At 34.9% G+C, this 19553-nt stretch overlaps 1 protein-coding gene across 1 annotated transcript in view; it reads right to left on the bottom strand.

Annotated features, from left to right (window-relative positions):
* The window catches only part of LOC129744271 (matrix metalloproteinase-2), a 658664-nt gene that overhangs the window by 569068 nt on the left and 70043 nt on the right, over nt 1–19553 (bottom strand). The window contains exon 2 of the mRNA XM_055736708.1: nt 7336–7645. The gene's annotated coding sequence lies outside the window, so the exon portion shown is untranslated. The remainder of the gene's footprint in view (nt 1–7335; nt 7646–19553) is intronic.

Raw genomic sequence — 19553 nt, 5'->3', positions numbered from 1 at the left:
TTTGGTTTTGATTGCAAGAACAACGTCGTCGTTTTCCACAAACGGATGATGGAACTGGTCCTCCATGTTCCGGCAACGGTGGTACGCAAATGATAATAAGGAAGTGATAAATTGGATGGATCGCGGTTAATTAAGACAACACGAGACGGCACATGCCATTCGTTTGGACCCTGACGTATTGCGGATTGTGGTTGATTAATTTTGACAGGGTGGTAAATTTAAACCGGAGTTTTATGGTGTTTTTGGTAAGATGGAATCGCGGTTATGGCTTTGAATAGCTTACGCTTATCCCTTGGTGCCAAGACAAGGATCAGTAAAACGCTTAAATCACTTTATTCCGTAATACAGTTTTTTTAAATCTAAGATAAAAAACCAAAATCTCCTGAAATCAAGACTATATACTCTGTAAAAACTGTAAAAACTCAAAACTGAGCACTGAACTCTGGACTTTTGAATTTGGTTTTCTGATTTCAAGTTCCGGACTTTGGAACCTGGAATTTGAACTCAAAACTATGAACTCAGAACAGTAAACTCTGGTCACTGAACTTTGATATCTGGACACTTGACTCTGACAGTTCTTAACTCGTAACTTCTGGCTTTGAAATCTTGATTCTTAATTCTGAACTCGGAACTATGAACTCTGGACTCTAGACTTAGAACTTTGAACTTTGGACTCTGGACTCTGGACTTTTAACTTCGGACTTATAACTCTTGACTCTGGACTCTGAATCCTAGACTTTGAACTCAGGATTCTTGTTTCTGGACTTTGAACTCTTGACCCTGAAGACTCCGGACTCAATACTCTAAACTATGGAGTGGAGTGGAGACTCTGAACTCTAATCGCATGACTCTGTGCTTTTAACTCTGATCCTTCGAGTTGGAACTTTCAATTTTGGAGCTTGAAATTCCGATGTCCTTAATTTCTGGACTCAAAATCATGTACTGTGGATTCAGGAATCTTGATTCTGACTACTCGGGACTCAGTCTCAAGACTTTTAAAATGGAATTCTGAAATCTGGAATCTAGAATCTTAGCTATGGACTCTTTAATCTGAACTCTCCGAACTCTGCACATCTGGACTAAGGATTCTGGACTCTGGACTCTGGACTCTGGACTCTGGACGCTGGGCTCTGGATTCTGGACTCTGGATTCTGGACTCTGGACTCTGGATGCTGGACTCTGGACTCTAGACTCTGGACTCTAAATTCTGGACTTTGGACTCTAGATTCTGCACTCTGAATTCTGGACTCTGGACTCTGGACTCTGGACTCTGGACTCAGAATTCTGCACTCTGGACTCTGGACTCTGAATTCTGGACTCTGGACTCTAGACTCTGGACTCTGAATTCAAGACTCTGGACTCTAGACTCAGGACTCTGAATTCTGGACTCTGAACTCTGGACTCTGGACTCTGGATTCTGGACTCTGGACTCTGGACTCTGGACTGTAGGCTCTGGACTCTGAATTCTGGACTCTGAACTCTGGACTCTGGACTCTGGATTCTGGATTCTAGACTCTGGACTCTGGATTTTGGACTCTGAATTCTGGACTCTAGAATCTGAACTCTAGACTCTGGACTTTGAATTCTGGACTCTGGACACTAGACTTTGGACTCTGAATTCTGGACTCTGAACTCTAGACTCAGGACTCCGAATTCTGGACTCTGGACTTTGGACTCTGGACTCTGGACTCTGGACTTTGGACTCTGGTCTCTGAACTCTGGACTCTGGACTCAAGACTCTGGGCTCTGGACTCTGGACTCTGGACTCTAGACTCTGGACTCTGAATTCTGGACTCTGGACTCTGGACTCTGGACTCTAGGCTCTAAATTCTGGACTCTGGACTCTAGACTCTGAATTCTGGACTCTGAACTCTGGACTCTGGACTCTGGATTCTGGACTCTGGACTCTGGACTCTGGACTGTAGGCTCTGGACTCTGAATTCTGGACTCTGAACTCTGGACTCTGGACTCTGGATTCTGGATTCTAGACTCTGGACTCTAGACTCTGGACTCTTGACTCTGGACTCTAGACTCTGGACTCTGAATTCTGGACTCTAGACTCTGGACTCTGGACTCTGGACTCTGGACTCTAGACTCTGGATTCTAGACTCTGGACTCTAGACTCTGGACTCTGAATTCTGGACTTTGGACTCTGGACTCTGGACTCTGGATTCTGGACTCTAGACTCTGGACTCTAGACTCTGGACTCTTGACTCTGGACTCTAGACTCTGGACTCTGAATTCTGGACTCTGGACTCCAGACTCTGGACTCTGAATTCTGGACTCTAGACTATGGACTCTGGACTCTGGACTCTGGACTCTGGACTCTGGACTCTGGACTCTGGACTCTGGACTCTGGACTCTGGACTCTGGACTCTGGACTCTGGACTCTGGACTCTGGATTCTGGACTCTGGACTCTGAACTCTGGACTCTGGACTCTGGACTCTGGACTCTGGACTCTGGACTCTGGACTCTGGACTCTGGACTTCAGACTCTGGAGTTGAGATTCTGAACTCTGATCTTTAGACTTTGCACATTTAATTGTGGAGTTTGAAACTGAGTCAGAAATCTGGGCTCTAGAATTTCAACTTTGGACACTGAACTCTTGACTGTAGACGCATGGCTTCGGACTCAAGGCTTTGACTCTAGACTCGGCACTATGGACTCTTTATTTGACTTCTGATTCGAGCACTGATCTCTAAAAAAAATGGACCTCTGAACTCTGAATTTTAAACTATGAACGCTAGACTTTTAACTCTGGAATTAAGATTCTAGACTCTAGAATTTTGACTGATGACTTTTTCGAAGACACTTTCGATCTCAAACACAGTCTCAAGACCTTCGAACTTTGGACTTTGAAATCTGAGCTGTAGAATATTAATTTTAGACTCTCTATTTGACTTCTTATTTGAGAACTGAACTATTAAAAATTGGCCTCTGAACTCCACACATTATAAAGCAGTGTGCAGGTTCAATTCCCATATGGACCTGGACAAAACTTTTGCTCAGACGAAGACTCGGTATAACTTTTTCTGAACCAGATATTATCTTTGCTATTAGTATGAACAAGAGAAACTTTCGTTATAAATCAGCACTTTGGCTGATCGCAGAAACTATTAGTTATAATTTAGAGCACCACGGCAATCGTAATTTGGATGAGTTTAAACAATTGTTAAGAATCGCGCGACTAAATAATAAAAGCTTATTTGAAAGGCATTTTGGGAATTATTTGAGCATCTTTTAATACATTTATTCAAAAATACACTTTCGCAACTCTGTAAAAGTCAAAATTGTAGTGTTTAATAAATAGGTTTAAAATTAAAAAAAAAAACTCTAAATTTTTACCTATGAACGAAAAAAAAATAAACCTTTGAACGCTAGATTTTTGACTCTGGAATTTAGATTAAGAACTCTGGAGTCTTGACCAAGGTTTCCGAAATCACAGAAAAATCTGTAATTTAACAGGATTTTAAGAAAATCTTCATTACAGAATCTATGTCTCAGAACACAGAATTTTGAAATACTCACAGATTTCACAGAATTTTTTAATTTGAATATATTTCCAAAATTATATTTTTTTTTTGCCAATATGAAATTGAAAAGTATGATAAGAATTAGTTTTTCCCAACTAAAATGTTGAAAAGACCTAATTTGTCAATGGAATTGGAAATAGCATACCAGAAAAAAATCACAAAATTTTTGGGTAAAATCACATGAAAATCAAAATTAAAAAAAAACACAGATTTTTTACGGCAAACTTAGTCTTGACTGTGAACTTTTTTGTGGACATTTTTGATCTAGAACTCTGTTCTCTTGACTCTTAACATAGGATTTTTTCCACTGAACTCTAAACTTGGAGGTCCAAACTCTGCACTGTAGCCTTTTGACTAGAATCCTGAGCCAAGCTCTGAAATTTCAACTTTTGACTCTGAACCCAGGCTGTTAAACTCTGTGCTGAATTCTCTAGACTCTAGATTTTTATTCTAGCAAAGGAATGTAAACTACGAACTCTGGATTATTCAATTGGCAATCAATGTTTAAAATTGCTTATATTCTAGATGAAATTCATGATTCGAATTTTTGAATAAAAAAAAAGAACATTATTTCTGAATTTATAAAATTAAAAAACTTCAAAAAACAGTTAAGTAAGTCAATTTGTAGCACGAATTAAATTTTTCAATGTAAAGAAGCAATGTGGATGTAAATAAAAATATGGATATTCAAATGAATCGTAACTCCCCATTTCCATAGAACTCTTAGATCAAAATCTAAATGCTGAATCTGAAATCTGAATCTGAAATCTGAATCTGAAATCTGAATCTGAAATCTGAATCTGAAATCTGAATCTGAAATCTGAATCTGAAATCTGAATCTGAAATCTGAATCTGAAATCTGAATCTGAAATCTGAATCTGAAATCTGAATCTGAAATCTGAATCTGAAATCTGAATCTGAAATCTGAATCTGAAATCTGAATCTGAAATCTGAATCTGAAATCTGAATCTGAAATCTGAATCTGAAATCTGAATCTGAAATCTGAATCTGAAATCTGAATCTGAAATCTGAATCTGAAATCTGAATCTGAAATCTGAATCTGAAATCTGAATCTGAAATCTGAAATCTGAATCTGAAATCTGAATCTGAAATCTGAATCTGAAATCTGAATCTGAAATCTGAATCTGAAATCTGAATCTGAAATCTGAATCTGAAATCTGAATCTGAAATCTGAATCTGAAATCTGAATTTGAATTCTGAATCTGAAATCTGAATCTGTATCTGAAATCTGAATCTGAAATCTGAATCTGAAATCTGAATCTGAAATCTGAATCTGAAATCTGAATCTGAAATCTGAATCTGAAATCTGAATCTGAATATGAAATCTGAATCTGAAATCTGAATCTGAAATCTGAATCTGAAATCTGAATCTGAAATCTGAATCTGAAATCTGAATCTGAAATCTGAATCTGAAATCTGAATCTGAATATGAAATTTGAATCTGAAATCTGAATCTGAAATCTGAATCTGAAATCTGAATCTGAAATCTGAATCTGAAATCTGAATCTGAAATCTGAATCTGAAATCTGAATCTGAAATCTGAATCTGAAATCTGAATCTGAAATCTGAATCTGAAATCTGAATCTGAAATCTGAATCTGAAATCTGAATCTGAAATCTGAATCTGAAATCTGAATCTGAAATCTGAATCTGAAATCTGAATCTGAAATCTGAATCTGAAATCTGAATCTGAAATCTGAATCTGAAATCTGAATCTGAAATCTGAATCTGAAATCTGAATCTGAAATCTGAATCTGAAATCTGAATCTGAAATCTGAATCTGAAATCTGAATCTGAAATCTGAATCTGAAATCTGAATCTGAAATCTGAATCTGAAATCTGAATCTGAAATCTGAATCTGAAATCTGAATCTGAAATCTGAATCTGAAATCTGAATCTGAAATCTGAATCTGAAATCTGAATCTGAAATCTGAATCTGAAATCTGAATCTGAAATCTGAATCTGAAATCTGAATCTGAAATCTGAATCTGAAATCTGAATCTGAAATCTGAATCTGAAATCTGAATCTGAAATCTGAATCTGAAATCTGAATCTAAAATCTGAATCTGAAATCTGAATCTGAAATCTGAATCTGAAATCTGAATCTGAAATCTGAATCTGAAATCTGAATCTGAAATCTGAATCTGAAATCTGAACCTGAAATCTGAATCTGAAATCTGAATCTGAAATCTGAATCTGAAATCTGAATCTGAAATCTGAATCTGAAATCTGAATCTGAAATCTGAATCTGAAATCTGAATCTGAAATCTGAATCTGAAATCTGAATCTGAAATCTGAATCTGAAATCTAAATCTGAAATCTGAATCTGAATTCTGAATCTGAAATCTGAATCTGAAATCTGAATCTGAAATCTGAATCTGAAATCTGAATCTGAAATCTGAATCTGAAATCTGAATCTGAAATCTGAATCCGAAATCTGAATCTGAAATCTGAATCCGAAATCTGAATCTGAAATCTGAATCTGAAATCTGAATCTGAAATCTGAATCTGAAATCTGAATCTGAAATCTGAATCTGAAATCTGAATCTGAAATCTGAATCTGAAATCTGAATCTGAAATCTGAATCTGAAATCTGAATCTGAAATCTGAATCTGAAATCTGAATCTGAAATCTGAATCTGAAATCTGAATCTGAAATCTGAATCTGAAATCTGAATCTGAAATCTGAATCCGAAATCTGAATCTGAAATCTGAATCTGAAATCTGAATCTGAAATCTGAATCTGAAATCTGAATCTGAAATCTGAATCTGAAATCTGAATCTGAAATCTGAATCTGAAATCTGAATCTGAAATCTGAATCTGAAATCTGAATCTGAAATCTGAATCTGAAATCTGAATCTGAAATCTGAATCTGAAATCTGAATCTGAAATCTGAATTTGAAATCTGAATCTGAAATCTGAATCTGAAATCTGAATCTGAAATCTGAATCTGAAATCTGAATCTGAAATCTGAATCTGAAATCTGAATCTGAAATCTGAATCTGAAATCTGAATTTGAAATCTGAATCTGAAATCTGAATCTGAATATGAAATCTGAATCTGAAATCTGAATCTGAAATCTGAATCTGAAATCTGAATCTGAAATCTGAATCTGAAATCTGAATCTGAATATGAAATTTGAATCTGAAATCTGAATCTGAAATCTGAAATCTGAATCTGAAATCTGAATCTGAAATCTGAATCTGTAATCTGAATCTGAAATCTGAATCTGAAATCTGAATCTGAAATCTGAATCTGAAATCTGAAATCTGAAATCTGAAATCTGAAATCTGAATCTGAAATCTGAAATCTGAAATCTGAATCTGAAATCTGAATCTGAAATCTGAATCTGAATTCTGAATCTGAAATCTGAATCTGAAATCTGAATCTGAAATCTGAATCTGAAATCTGAATCTGAAATCTGAAATCTGAATCTGAAATCTGAATCTGAAATCTGAATCTGAAATCTGAATCTGAAATCTGAATCTGAAATCTGAATCTGAAATCTGAATCTGAAATCTGAATCTGAAATCTGAATCTGAAATCTGAATCTGAAATCTGAATCTGAAATCTGAATCTGAAATCTGAATCTGAAATCTGAATCTGAAATCTGAATCTGAAATCTGAATCTGAAATCTGAATCTGAAATCTGAATCTGAAATCTGAATCTGAAATCTGAATCTGAAATCTGAATCTGAAATCTGAATCTGAAATCTGAATCTGAAATTTGAAAGCTGAATATATTATGTACTAAGTTTCTTCAACAAAGAAATTTACTCACCTTATTTGAATTCGAAAACCTCAAATGCCTTGAAGTAATCTTGAAGAGGGTGTTTCAGCCTTCTTGTCACTTTGTCCCTGGTTTCATTTTTAGATCGATTAAAGACAAAAAAAGAAAGACACTTTCCCGGGAAAAAGAACAGAAACCGCGGATTTGACATCGTAAAACGTGACCGGGTTGAGCTGCGTACAAATTTTCCTCACGCCTTCCGACTAAGCTTTGGTCAGGAATTCGGTGATCAAACTTCGAGGGGCCATTTCTCTTGGACCTGGACCTGGCTTCCTTCCTTTGAGGGACGGGATTTTCTTACCTGCAAAGAAATTAAAAAGACGAAAAGACGTTAGCAAATGACGACGTGCCTTAAGTGTGTCGTTTTCGGCTTTGGGCAGGAAAATGGCCCAGGAACGGGGAATGAATCTTACTCTCTCGAGTGAAGGGCGCGCAAAACTTTTTAATGAATTGCCGACGTTTTACGCAAGTTTATAAGGGCTTTTGTCGTGTTGTTTTGCTTGAATCATAAATTTATTTTGCTGGGCGAAGGAATAAAAATGAAATGTGTAACTTTTGTTATTTGTTTTAGGGACAACGGAGAGCAAATTTCGAGTGAATTGGAAATTTGCCAGGGCGCCTGCCTGGGAGGAAGAAACATTAATTGGTTTTATTGCTCCATTGACAGTGCTGAAATATTTCCGGGCAAATTTTCTTGGAATGTTTTTGAACAGGGGGTTTGCTTTTCGAAGAAAACGAGTGGAAACTTGAAATTGCAGTTTGGATTTGTTCTGAAAGGTTATGAATTACACAAATCAAGCAAGTGTCCCCATTACTAATGCAATCATTGTCCGGAAGCGTAAACGAAGATTAAATTGGGATATCTGTTTACGAAATGCTTTAAAAATGTGCTCGAAGCGTTGCCCAATTTCATTTCAATTCGATTTATATCAGTTTTAACGAAATTGACAAATTTCCCATTCATTTGTCCAAACATTCCGGCTTCCACTGATCGACAATCCGTCGTCAATGAAATAATCAGGTTAGTTACAGATTTATCGCACCGCTCCCAGTTTGATGAAAATTCGTACAAGTCAATTTCCTGTCTTTCGTTTCCGCTATTTTGCCCGGCCACGAACAACAAATTTTCAACCGATCAACAACGAACGGCAACAATGCTTTGACAAATGGTGAAACCCGAAAAAAAACCAACAACGACATTCAAATCGACAACTGCAATCTGTGCATTCATCCCCCCTTGGCAGCCCCTTCAACGAAAACCAGTCGTCGCACTATTCTCTAAACAAGTTGCAAAAACAAAAACCGACAACAACAAAAACCGAGCTCCATAATTGACAAACTTTCTCCGCTAGCTGTTCATTTCACTAGCAGCGGGCCGTATTTTTCAATCAATTTCCACTTCATTCGGCGTCCTCCCTAAATCACAACGACCTGCCCCCCGCCGCATCGATGCGATTCGGAATCATCCCCCCTTACTAGTGCTATAAAAATCCTCGGAAGAGAGAAGGAAAAACCCCTTTCCCAGAACCAGTTCCGGCATGAAACATCAATTTCCTGTCCACTATTTGAGAAAGGCAGCAGTGGTAGTGCGATAACGACAATCGAACAAGAAAATAATGGAGGTGGAGGAAAAGGAATGAACAGAAAAAATGGATGCACAAAACGCCACTTTCTCTTCACCGCATCACTACTACACTAAGTTCTTTTTTAGTGTCCCGTTATTTGTCGTTCTTCATCTTTCTCCGATTTTTTCCCTTTTCTAGTAGCACACAGTTTGGAACAAATTGTTCGATTTTGTTTCAATTTTCAACGATCATTTGGGTTCTCTCTCGGGTTTCTCAGTTTTCGTCTTTGGTCTAAGAGTTGTAAACGAACGACAATTGTAGAAAAATATCAATCTCACTATTTTACATGATATTATTAGATGCCGAGTAGGTACATTAGACTAGTTCACTTTTCGGCTTTTTTCGCTGATCACAACGCCACTTACAGTGTTTGATCCTCATTCATTTTCAAGTACTCTTGCCAAATTTGAGCTCATTTGAGTAAGTTTCTAGCGTGCGCTAGGAGTTTTATTGAAAAAAGTCAATTTTTCTGGAAAATTTTCTTAGATGTGTTCTAGCAAGCTGTTGGTAATATACAATGATGGTTCTATAGTGCACGATGATTGGTATGACAAGCATCTGTGAGGACCTGTTTTAGATAATTGACTAAATCAAACCGAAAAATATAAAAATTTACAAACAACCAACTTGTACAGAAAATTTACTTACAAGTTGAGAGCATAAAATCAGCAGTAAATAGAAAAAAATATATTTCGATATAAACTTTACATAAAAAGATAGCCTCATTTATAACCTTTAATTTGATGTATTACACTTAATTATCGCAACAGTACGAGCAAAGATATTAAAACATTCATATAACATTCTTTGAATCATAATGTTGTTTCCATTCAAGTTTTAACATTATGCAACCTGCAAAACTAGGCATCTGAAATGATTGCCTACTACTCTTTAGGAGCGCGCGCAAGCGGGGAGACTTGTATACAAGTAAGTGGGGAGAAAACTTGAATGTAAAATCTTTTATCAAATCAAATTTGTTGCACAGATATTTGAATAACTTTGCTAGCACTGTTGCGATTATTAAGTGTAATACATCAAATTGAAGGTTATAAATGAGGCTATCTTTTAATGTAAAGTTTATATCGAAAATATTTTTTTTGTATTTACTGCTGATTTTAAGCTCTCAACTTGTAAGTAAATTTTCTGTACAAGTTGGTTGTTTATGATTTTTTTTTTTTTCGGTTTGATTTAGTCAATTATCTAAAACAGGTCCTCACAGATGCTTGTCATACCAATCATCGTCCACTATAGAACCATCATTGTATATTAACAACAGCTTTCTAGAACACATCTACGAAAATTTTCCAGAAAATTGGACTTTTTGCAATAAAACTCCTAGCGCACGCTGGAAACTTACTCAAATGAGCTCAAATTTGGCCAGAGTACTTGAAAATGAATTAGGATCAAACCCTGTAAGTGGCGTTGTGATCAGTGAAAAAAGCCGAAAAGTGAACTAGTCTAAGGTACATACATTAAATACTCAACAAACATGTTTATGGAACCTTCCCACTGTAAAGCAGGTGGAGCCTAAAAAATACCAAATCCGAATTCATATTTCTTATAAGTTCTCAAGCTGTGTAAAAAAATGTATGGAGCCCTGTCCCTTCTTTCCACTGGAAAAGAGATGAAGGGTTTTGAATAATCATAAAAACATCCCTAGTACCCAAATATATTTCCGTGCGAAATTTATGTCCATTTGATTGATTAGTTCTCGAGTTATGCAAAAAAGTATGAGAGCTCCTCTCTCCTCTTTGTTTATTCCGACTAAAAAGGAGAGAGGGAGGGAATGCCAAACAATCATAGAAACACTTTTCGTTCTCAAATACCCTTCTATTTTGGTTTCATTTGATAAGTGTTCAAGTCACGTAAAACGAATTATATTGAAGCCCCTCCCACTTTTCCTCCCTCTGGAAAATGGAAGGGGTCTGAAATGGATACATTTCTTGTATTAAAATATCTACCCATGCCAAATTTGGTTCAATTTGCTAGATAAGTTCTCGAGTTATTCAAAGAAAATGTATAGAGGCCCTTTCCTCTCTTCTCATTTTCTAACTACAATAAAGAGAGGGTACCAAATAATCATAATAAAACAAATACCCTGACCTGAAAAATTCGGTTCCATTTTGCAATCATCTTAGAAACATGACAAATTCGGTTCCATTTTGCAAAATCATCTTACAAACATTTTACGTTTCCAAATATCTTTACATGCCAAATTTGGTTCCATTTACTTGATAAGTATTCGAGTTACGCAAAAAAATAGTATGTAAGTGTCCCTACCCCTTTCCTATCCTCCCAATGTAAGAAGGGAGAGGTCTCAAGTAGGCAATGAAACATTTCTCGTATTCAAATACGGTTGTACTCCATTTACCCGAAAACCATTGCCCAGAATGAAAAAACCCCAGAATTCCAATCGCCAGAAAGAACCATTCCCCAGAATTTTTTTCCCCAGACGAACCATTCCCCAGAAAAATTTTCGCCAGAATGTACCATTTCCCAGAAATTTTTTCACCAGAATGAACCATGTACCAGAAATTTTTCCGCAAGAAGGACCATTTCCCAGAAAATTGAAAACATTTATCCTTACTAGAAATTATTTAAAAAAAAGGAATTGTTACAAAAAAATGGGGTTTCATAACTTTATTCTTTTGCGGCAAGGCCGCAACCAACGAGGATGAAGGGGCTGAGGCGGCACAAAGCCGCCGAAGCTCCCAAATCCGAGGAGGCCGCCGACCCGCCGTCGGAAGCGGCGGTCCTTAGACATTGGTCTAGGTCTGCCGGGGCTTCCTAGGTCTGCGTGAAAGCTAGGGGTGATCCCTTAGCCCCGTCCGCCACGCGACAGCGTGAAGGACAAAACGTCTTTCAAGTTCGAACGCGCAGCGTGAGGAGTCGGATACCAAAACGGATTTTAAAGGACCATGGTAAGCATTGAATCAATTAAAGTACCCAAACCATAAACAAAGCACAATATTGGTTCTAAAATAAATTTAGTTGAAAAATTTCAAAGACGTAGATTCATTTAAAAAATCATTTTGAAAAAATTAATTTCGAATCATATGAAACATTCAAGAATTCATTAGAAAAAAAAAACAAATAAAAATACTAGGGGAAAAAACCTGGGATTTGTGCCATTCTGGTAAATGTTCCATTCTGGGAAAAAAATTCTGGGAAATGGTCCATTCTGGGGAAAAAATTTCTGGTAAATGGTGCATTCTGGGGAATTCTTTTCTGGGAAATGATTCATTCTGGGGTTTGATTTCGGGTATTTGTCATTCTGGGAAAAATTCATTCTGGTCAATGGTTTTCGGGTAAATGGGATACAATCTTCAAATACACCTCCATGCTTGGTTATCGAGTTGAGCCAAAATTTTCATAAGAGAGCCCACCTCGTCTTCCTATCTCCCCTTTTAAATTGAAGTTGGGTGCCATATATTTAAAGAAACATTTTACCTATCCAAAAATCTTTCCATGCCATATTTGGATCCATTTACTCGATAAGTGTTCAAGCTACGCAAAAAAAATATATGGCACCACCCTTTTCTCATATTATATGAACCTCCCACCCCCTCTCTTCCCTTCCTTTTTCCCCACTGGAAGAATGGAGATGAACCAAACTTAAATATAACTATTATTTGTACATAAATACCCTCCCATGCCAAATTTGTTTCCATTTGAATGATCAGTTCTCAAATAATGCAAACATGTAACTTTAGTTTGGGAGACCTCAAACCATAATAGGAACCTTCCCCGGTCTCAATTCCCCCATCTGCCAAGCTTCACTCAAATCGATCCAGTTGTTTCCGAGTCTATAGGAAACAGACAAACAAACAATTTTATAAAATGTGATTTGAAATTAATTTTTATCACTTTAAAATGTTTCTCACATGAAAAAAAATATAACAAAAATATTTGATCCAATATTTAAATCATAGCAGTATGAATATCATAATGCCATATTTTCAAAGCAATAGTAAACTCTAAATTTTTTTAAGGAGAAATTTTCCAAAATGTATAATTGATCCCTACAGTCCAAAAAGATATACTTTTCTTCTAAATGGATCGTGATCATTGGTTATTATTTAATTACTAATGTCTGTCCAAATATCTAATGTTTACTCAGTAATTATCTGTAAAAAAGGACTAAAATTGCTGTATTAATCTAAAAACTCGAAAATTGCGCCTTAAAGTATGCAATGAATATTGGGTAGTAGAAACAATATTTTTTATTCAAACATCACCAGAGATGTACTGGAAGTTAAAAAAAAATCTAACTTTGGATTAGAAATATTTCTTGATTCTTGCAGTATGTATTTTTTTTTAATTTAGCGATTTTGACTGCTAATAAGAACTAATGTGGCAAAAATAGAACTAATGAGGCAAAAAATTGGATTTTGACTATATTTTTGCCTAGAGTCAGGGCACCCTGAATTAAGGATCAAGTCTCCTTTAGTAAAGGATCAAGTCTACTGTAACTTTCAAAATATCACAATTTTTTAAATCTCACGAAAATGCTTCTAGTTCATCTATGAGTTCATGTATTGTTCTGATTTTTTGAATAAATTAAAATGAAATTACTAGGCTGATAGAAAACGCAAAAGACGGCGAGTTGCAAAATTTCCCTAAAAAGATTGAATTTAAATAAGAAAAGGGGATCAAGTATCTCCATTCTCCCCTATATAATAGGATTTATAATTTTAAGAACAGTCTTTAGATAATGGAAAAAATGCTTCTTTTCAACAGATTTGAGTACTTCAAATGTTTTTTTTTTACAAATTCCCACTGAAATGTTTGTTTTTCGTCGCGATGTTTGGTTTAGAAAAGTAGTTCTTTTCGATACAGCTTTCAAAACCATATCGAAAATTGCTACTTTTTGAAACTGTTTTGATTTGGAAGAAAAAAAAACTTCAATCTGTTTCTCCAGGTAGAAACACTTGATTCTGAAGGGTAATCTGCGGTATGACGAAAAAGCACTTTTTCAGCACTGGGCTTGTGATATAGCTCAGTTGGCAAGTCTGTTGTCTCCTGAGCCGATGTCCGCGAGTTCGAGCCCAAGAGTAAACATCGAACACAGTTGTACCGGATAAGTTTTTCAATAACGATCCGCCAACTGTAACGTTAATAAAGTCGCGAATGCCATAAACATGGTAAAACGACTATAATCGAAACAAAAAAAAAAAAAAAAACTTTTTCAGCACTCATTGTAATAATCTCTAACTCGACCAGCCTCGTTGGATAAATTCACAGCCTGTGCTGAAAAAATCCACTTTTTACAACTTGTTGCATAAATAACTAAGTTATGATCATTAAAAGTCCTTCAATGCTTGGTAGAAATTTTTAAATTCATGTTGGAAATGTAAGTAAGTAAGTCAAAAATTATATTAATCTTTGATGACTCACTTTTGTGTTTTTCGAATCAAAAGGATATAATTTTTCTGCATAGAAATTGCTACAAATTCATGCATTGAAGGGCTTGTTTTCGCTAGGAATGGAATTTGAATTTGTTTCCTTCAACTTATTTTTCAATATTCAAATGCATCTGGTTGTTTCGTGAAAACAATTTGATGACTTAATTGTTTTTTTTTATTTTCTAAATTTAAATGCGTTTTCAATACATATTAAAATACTCTTCAGTTACAAAAATTAACATTAAAGAAATATAAACAAGTTTGAATTTAAAAAAAAATGAATAAACAAGAAGGAATTTAGAATTGTATTTTGGATCCTCGAACATAAACAAACAAAAATTAAAAAAAATGTAAGTAACAATTTTAACGGTTCAAAATTTAAAAATTTAGAATCCACTCAAATGCGATTTAGATGAATAAATTGAATTCACTGTGATAAAAATTCTTGAACCAAAATAAAAAGGAAAATATGATAATTTATTCAAGACAAGATAAAAGTTTGATGATTTAAAAAAAAATTAAGAAATCATGTCTTGAATTATAATAATCCTAGACATGAGATAAAAATGCTCGAATCAAAGCATACAGTTTTTTGTTTTTCCTTGGTCCAGAAACCAAATATTTTTACAAATATATATAAGTGCATTTTGACTCTTGACATCATTATTATTATAATGTATTATAATTAAGGACATTTTATCAACTTTTGGCATTCGTGTTCAAATCTTGAGATAATGAAACCGTAATTTGCTTTCCAAATGTAATGTTTCGTACCCATTGTGTCAGGAATTTATACGGTACTAATCAATTTTTTTCAACAAAACAAGATTATTTCAAAAAATTTACTGTGTTAAAGTGAATAATAATGCTTTTACGAATTATTTGAAAAGATAACTGCATTTTAAGGATTTTCCTTGAATTCCAAAGTTTTTCAAAGGTTTTAAACGGGGTTTAAAGAGATGCTCCTCTAGCGTTGAGGAATTTGATATTTGAGCTATAATACTTTATCAAATTATTTGATTTCTTCATTAACATTCATAAGTATGATACAAAATGATGAAACATAGATTTGAGGCTCAATTTGAATTCAAAAAACAGGCAACAATTTCAAAAATACTTATGTTTTTAAATCGTCAAACACTCTTTCTCCAGTTTTAAGTCATAGATGGCAGCACTTTCCTGCAATTAAACCAAATGGATGCCCATTTTAGAATTTCGAATATGATTTGCAATTGAATCAGAAGTTGAGATGAGCAGGAATTATGACGGTGGTATATTCTTGTGCTGGTAATTTTTTTTGCAAATCCGGAAAAGTTTTCTGCAGCATGAACTCCAACAAAATTGTGTTGGAAAACTACATCTCAATGATGTATATGGGCCTAATAAACCTAAAAAATAAATATTGAGACTTAATTTGGTTATAACTGCAAAATAGTGCTAATCTTCGACTTGAAACTGGAAAAAGTGTGGTTTGCTGAAAAAAATCTAAGTTTTTTAATTTCAACATATTTTTTTCTGATAAACTCAGAATGATTGTTTCATCATGTCACGTCATTTTAATGAAGAATTTGATTAATTTAGTGAAGAAAGTCAGCTTAAATATCAAATACCTTAGTTCTATAAGAGCATCTCTTAAACCTCCCTTTTAAAACCTTTGCTTTGGAATTCTGGAAAACTCCTTAACCCTCCAAAGCTGTTCGGGTCAATATGACCCGAAGCGCACATTTCAAACACCTTTATCATTACTTCAAAATACTGATGAACTGGTAATTTTGACTGACTAAGTATGTTCTATGAAAATAATGATCGAATTAACGACAATAAATAAAAAATTGAGTTTTAAAAATCGGTTAAGTGGGAAATGAAGTACAGCTGAGCAAAGCCAAAACTGGATGTCGTTTTTTAAAGTAAGATTTTTATTCTACCGGAAGATCTGTGATGGCGATCAAAACTTTCATTGGACCCCAACATATCTATACATCGTCGGATAGATGGATTCTTGACGATTTCAAACATCAATAAAACACTTGAATACAGAAAAGCTGTCAGAAGTTATGAGTATTTTAAAAATAAAATTGATTTTTCGGACTTTTTACTTTCTGAACCAGTTTCTGATAACCTGGTAATACATATCGACTTTATTTTGAAATTTCGAGTTATAAGAATAAATTACCTACACAATGAATATAATATCATCAAAATCGGTTTACATTCACAGCCAGGAGAACGAAATCAAACTACAACTCAAATTTCTCCGAAACGGATATTTAGCGAACGGCTTTGGAAGGTTAAAATGCAGTTATCTATTCAAATAGTTCGTAGAAGCATTATTATTCATTTTTACATAGTAAATTTTTCAAAATAATCTTGTTTTTGTTGAAAAACATAAGTGGTACTATTCTTATTTCACACCCTTTTTTAATATTTTTGGTCTTAAACACCAACTGCTACGTCCAAAAAAAAAGTAAACTTATGCTTGATTTATCCGTCAAACAATTCAAAACAAATTGCAGAAGAAAATTTAGGTAATTTTCAATCATTTATATTTTCACAAGCAAAACACATAGTGGTTATTCTGTTTCGCTCGGTGTATTATAAATCCATTATGTAGTTATTCAAACTTTCAACTGAATTCAATAATAAAATGAGAATTTTTTCATGAATTTCAATTGTCAAATTCAAATATTTTATTATTCAAGGCCTCCGGATGCAGAATTCCTCAACTCATTATTTTCTCTATTTTAAATGAAATTCTTTTAACGGAAATATTATTCCAAACAAAATCTTTAAAATCGATCACAGCAGAAATAATGAAGGATGGATTCAACTTTTTTTTCACTCAGTTTCTTTAAAGTCACGATTTCGACACCCATCACAATAATTTATTCCGATCTCGAAATCTAAGACAGGAAAACCGTATTCCACGCTCAATTTCTTCTAGGCGGCGCCAAACAGGAAAGGTGAAATATGTCAAAACGATTTTCCACCACACTTTACATTTCCGCTCTCTTTCTCTCTCCAAAGTTTTCGCCCACATCCCCATTTCCGGTTTTCCTCACTACTTCAGTTAGGCAAAATCTTAGGGGCAACATCCGGTTTTAAAAGCTCCTCGTCAGCTGTTATTTTTTTTCAGTTTTTTCGATTAGGTTAATTCAATTATAATCTCCTGTTCGTTCGTCTTTGTGCTTATTCCGGCATTAAGAGGAGAATACCGCTGTTTTCCTCAATGGAGAGCAGGGAAAACAAACGAAAACATAAATGGAAGAAGGCAAAAAATTATGTACCACACAGAGCAAGATTAACGATGTGCTGCCTACCGTCGTCGTCTTTCTACCTTCAAAAGTAGGTCTTTATTCCGGAAGGTTGTTGTTCCGGCATTCTGTGTGTGCCAAAACGGAAGGCCATTTCTGACACCTTGACAACATTTTGTGAGGTGTTTTATTTCATTTTTTTCCGCTTTGCCCCGGTGTACCAAACCATCATCATTCAGTCGGGTCGTAAATAAAGTCGGTTGTGAGGGAGAGAATATAGATGGATAAGAAACCGGAAGTTTGATGAAATATGATCTTTCCCGTTAAACTTCCGGCCTGTCGGTAGATTTGCGATGGGAGTCTACGGCATTTGATTCGGAAAGTTAGTTTGAACGACAACATGTTTAATTTTAAGCATTTTTTTTCCAGTTATTTTTTTTTTGTCATTTTTAAAACAGAAATGAAAACTTGTTGTAAGTATGATGAAAAATTTAAATAAAAAATTAAAAAACTTTGGTAAAATTTGAAAAAAAAGTTAATAAAATTAAAATTATTTCTCATTCACCTACTTCATACGAAATACCCCTGAAGTTATGCAACCACACATTTACGAAACCTGCCAGGCATCCATTTAACAAAAGTTCAGCATGTCAGTCATGTTTCAAGATTCATTATGCATCTGGGGCCGGAAGTGCATTTTATTGTGCCGTGCGTTGTAAATTAAGAGACGAGTGGAAAACTTAACATCGATACGCCCCTCCTGCATGCAGCTGACAACAGCCGGCTTGTTTTTGACATCCGATAATGTCACACTATAATCAGCAATAACAATAAAAATAATAATAATAATAATAATAGTAATAATCGAGGTAAAAATACACGATGGACGATAATCGATGGAGCCTGGCTGGAGTGTCGATCGCTGTTTTGGTTGTTTTTATTTCAATTTTTTTCTGCTCCAGAAAAAATCGACGACGACCGTTATGCAAAAAGGGAAAGGATGGCGATAATGATGTTGTTTACCATCATAATTAACATTTTATTTTAATTTAATATTTCAATGCGTGCGTAGGTGAGCGGTGGTTGAGGATTTCTTTTTTGTCGTTCGTTTCTTGCTTTTCCCCCAATTCAGCTTCTGGTCTGTTGACTTGATAGAGTCGAAGGTGCAAACATGTCGGCTGCAATTTGGTTCTCGTTGATGTTTACGGTTCAACGATTCAAAGGTGATTGTGTGGTTGGTGATAAAAAAGCATATTGTTTTTCAATATGACAATCATAATGGATCGCGAGTGGGTCACGGGGTTGGTCCACTTGGTCCACGTGATAGGATGAAATTTAATTGAAAGGTGAAAAACAAGCTCTGAAAACTTAATGGCTTGATAATTTCGATGCAATTATATGGACATTGATAGAAATTGAAATTTTCTACCATATTCTACCAATTAAACTGGTGGCACTGAGGTAGATATACCCTTACTATTCCCCTAATAACTTTTTTGTCATATCCCTTTTTTTAACATTGTGTACAGAAAAAAAGTGTCTTAAATCAGAAAAAAAAACAAATAGATAATGCAATTGTATCATGTGCACAACAAATAGAGCTTAAAAATAGTGGATTTAGCAGTTTCGCCAGAAAAAAATTATGTCAAAGTTTCATACAAACATGAGCAGCTCCTTAAATTTATCCAAAAGAGCTGGAATTTGAGATGAGACCTTCTGGTAGGCTAAAAAACTATGTTCGAACCACCCTACACTCTTTTCTTATAGGAGAGATCCTGCTGTTTTATCTTTTCACACCATTCTGATTTTTATTTTTTATTTTTCAACAAAAATTAAAAATTACTACGAAGTCATAAATTGTTACATAGCTTTACAAGTTTATTTATTTTTTGTTGTTATTATTTTTTATTTGAACCTGTTAAACCCGA

The sequence above is a fragment of the Uranotaenia lowii genome, chromosome 2, assembly GCF_029784155.1.
Source record: "Uranotaenia lowii strain MFRU-FL chromosome 2, ASM2978415v1, whole genome shotgun sequence".
Taxonomy (NCBI): Eukaryota; Metazoa; Arthropoda; class Insecta; order Diptera; family Culicidae; genus Uranotaenia; species Uranotaenia lowii.
The sequence above is the reverse complement of the archived record's forward strand: the minus strand, read 5'-3'. Positions and strand labels throughout refer to the sequence as shown.